This window comes from Otolemur garnettii, unplaced genomic scaffold (genome assembly GCF_000181295.1).
Source record: "Otolemur garnettii isolate 467f Iridium unplaced genomic scaffold, OtoGar3 scaffold00002, whole genome shotgun sequence".
Classification (NCBI taxonomy): Eukaryota; Metazoa; Chordata; class Mammalia; order Primates; family Galagidae; genus Otolemur; species Otolemur garnettii.
In genome coordinates this window covers 27,804,457-27,808,174 of record NW_003852397.1, presented here as the reverse complement: position 1 = coordinate 27,808,174, position 3,718 = coordinate 27,804,457, and positions in this window count along the sequence as shown.

The following is a 3,718-nucleotide window of genomic DNA, read 5'->3' as shown; positions in this document are numbered from 1 at the left end:
AAAAAAAAAAAAAAAAAAAGAAGAAGTAAAGCCCATCTTTTCATTTTGTACTAACTTCAAGGCTGCTTTGGTAATAAATCTGGGCTACCACATCTATAGCAGTCATAGAATGTTAGCTACGAGAGCGAACTTGAATTCCTTTATCTATTTATTTATTCAACCAACATTTATTGAGCGCCAACTATTTGCAAGGCACTAGGCTGGGCAGTTGGAATAAGTGAAGAAACACTGGCACAATGACTGTTCTCTTCGCATCCCTAATTTAGAGGGGAACAAATTAAACACAAATAAACAGTATTGCAAACTGTGATAAGAACAATTATAAAGGAAAAGTAGAGCATGGCTAGGGACAGATCAGCATAGAAACTTTGTTTATTTCTTTAAACAGAATCTCACTTAGTCGCCACAATGCCTGGCTTTATTTTTTAGAGAGGGAGGCTCTCGCTCATGCTCAGGCTGGTCTCAAACTCCTGAGCTCAAGCAATACTGCCTGCCTCCACCTCCCAGAGGGCCAGAATTACAGGCATAAGTCAACACCTGCTGGCCTGGTACTTAGTTTAGATGGATTTAATCTAAATATAACCACAAAAGTTATTGTAGCTCCTCCCATCAACAGGTGGAGTCTATTTTCTTATCCGTTGAATATGGGCAGTTCCTGTGACCTGTTTTAACCAATAGACTATGGCAGAAGTGATGTCAGGCACATTGCAGAGTCGGTATCAGGAGGCCTTCAGCTTCCATTCTCACCCAACCAGAGGTCTGAGAACACCCTACCAGAAAGAAGCTGGGAGGAAAACCATGTGGAGAGAGAGACCAACACCCCTGCTCAGCCCAGCCCGAAGTCAACCTACCAGCTGACTGCAGCCACATAAGTGAACCTAGGGGAGACCAGCAGAACAATCCAGCCAAGCCACAGAGTCATGAGAAATGATAAATGTTGTTTTAAGCCACTGTGTTTTGGGGCACTTTGATATGAAGTAGGCAAAACAATGGGGGATCATACGAGAGCTCTTTGAAAAAGGTCATTTAGCTGGAAGAGTGAATAGGAGCTGGCAGGCAGAGAGCAGCACTGGAGAGCATTCCAGGCCCAGAATGGTAGAGTCCTGACTCAGGGATGGGCAGTGCTCAGTTAGTCCAACAGCTGCAGGAGTCCCATGCCAAAGGGGGTAGATTGAACTAGGTAGTGGATGTTGTGGTAAGCCCTCATGATGCCCCCATCACCACCCTCTTCAAGACCGAGGCACTCGATGCCCTGGCTTCTGCTAGCAACGATGACTTACAGCACTCAGCTGATCCCTCTTCGGGAATTGATTTTGGCTGAAGAGCGCTGCCTAACTTAAGGTCATCATCCTCCCTGCGGGAAGCTTTCATCCAGTAAGTCTATGGGTGTAGGCGGGAGGGGTGCCAGTGTCGGTATAAAGGCCTGACCCCCATACTCACAACTGGAGACAACTCCAGTGCTTCTGTGGGATCAGCGGAGGCCTTGGCTGTGACTGCCTCACGGTTAGCCCTCGCCACCTGCCCAACCATGCTTTCCTCTCCCCTTCAGTGTTGATCCTAGGCACTCGCCTCTAAAATACTTCCTGGCTGCAAACCTCCATCTCAGAGTCTGCTTCCTAGGGAACCCAGAGCACAAGTGGAAAGGACACTTCGAGGGACTATTCCAGGAGAACAAGTGAAAGAAGAGAACTTGGACTGGAAGAGTGGCTTTGGGGGTGGAGATAAACAGACAACTTTGAGATTAAGACATAGAGCTTAGAGAACATACTTTATTTGAAAGGTGGGGAAACTGGAAGTGAAACAAAATCACTACAGATGCCTTGTCAAGCCATGTTAGAGTCTGAGGCAAAGTGTGAAATCAGTGATACTGATCCTATCTTTATGTAAAGTTTTGATATTTTGTTCACCAGAAGGTTATTTTTGCATTAATTTTGAGTTTTAAAAGCATAATTTCTCTTTATTGCTGAGTTTTTGGCATCCCCTTCGATTTTACACTCCAGACCTATACCTATACCTCACCCTAGTCCTGGCCCTGAAAATGTTTACTGTTTTAAGACACTAAGTTTTGGAATAACTTCCTACATAGCAATAAATAACTAATTTGCCAGCAATGAGGCCTTTGGAAATTTACTTAATTTCTCAAAGCCTCACTTTCCTAATTCTTGAAACAGGGAGAATAGCATGTTTCACATGGTTATTTTGATGATTAAATGAAATATATCAGGCAAATTCCTTAGCACAGTGAATGTCACATAGTGCTTCAATTCAATGTGTCCACAATTATCAGTAGAATCAGGAGTTAGATCCTATTTTTTTTCTTTTTTTGTAGTTTTTTCTTTTTTTTTTTTTTTTTTTTTTTTGGCCAGGGTCAGGCTTGAACTGCCACCCCCCAGGTATATGGGGCCAGGGCCTTACTCTTTGAGCCACAGGTGCTGCCCAGTTAGATCCTACTTTTAAGATCCTAGAATGATGTTGATCATTTTTTTAGAATTCTGGGCAGAACTTCTTGTTCTGTTTCTTTTTTTTTTTTTTGAGACAGAGCCTCAAGCTGTCGCCCTGGGCAGAGTGCTGTGGCATTACAGCTCACAGCAACCTCCAACTCCTGGGCTCAAGCGAGTCTCCTGCCTCAGCCTCCCAAGTAGCTGGGACCACAGGCGCCCGCCACAACGCCCGGCTATTTTTTGGTTGCAGCCGTCATTGTTGTTTGGCGGGTCCGGGCTGGAGATTCGAACCCGCCACCTTAGGTGTACGTGGTTGGCACCTTAGCCGGTTGAGCTATAGGCGCCGAGCCCTTGTTCTGTTTCTTAAATAAGTTTTCTAAATGTTCTCTATTTCTCTCTACATTTCTACTTAGACATGGGCTCAGAGCCCATGGGCTAGGGCACCAACCACATACACCAGAGGTGGTGGGTTCGAATCCAGCCTGGGCCTGCCAAACAACGACAGCTACAACCAAAAAATAGCCAAGCATTGTGGCAGGTGCCTGTAGTCCCAGCTACTTGGGAGGCTGAGGCAAGAGAATCACTTATGCCCAAGAGTTTGAGGTTGCCGTGAGCTGTGACACCACAGCACTCTACCAAGAGTGACAAAGTGAGACTCTGTCTCAGGAAAAAAAAAAAAAAAAAAATATATATATATATATATGGCATGAATTTTAATACTAAAGGTAATGCTTAGTTATTTAAGAGCAACTGGTAATGCTGTTCTAAATGAGAAGGCCTCTTGAGTTACTGTCTTAATTACTATTAACATTTATCAGATATTCAGGACATGTCAGGGCACTGGGCCAGGTGCATCACATACATTATGGCATGCAATCCTCTTGGCCACCTACAAAGCAAGCATCCTCCATTCCCCCACGTTACTCCCCGTTTCACAAATATGGTAACTGAGGAGGCCCAAAGAAGGTAAGCACTTTGCCCAAGGGCACAGCTGGAGGGCATTGCTACGTAGGGCTCCAAAGCTTATAGGCAGTTTGCAAGTGAAAATATTTCCCTCAATTCCAGTGGTGACCTTGATTGAGTAAATCACATCTTGGTGAGCTCATCGAAATGCAATAAGGGTGTTTCACGTCTTAGGAGTTAGTCCTTTCAAGGATTTCTCTATTAATAATAGGAATTGTAAACAGACCCTGAGTCAGCACGTTGAGTCTTACTGGTATCCCCGCTTCGGCATGAATACCAGCATGTGCTGAGTAAGAGGTTTGGAGCTGCTTTAA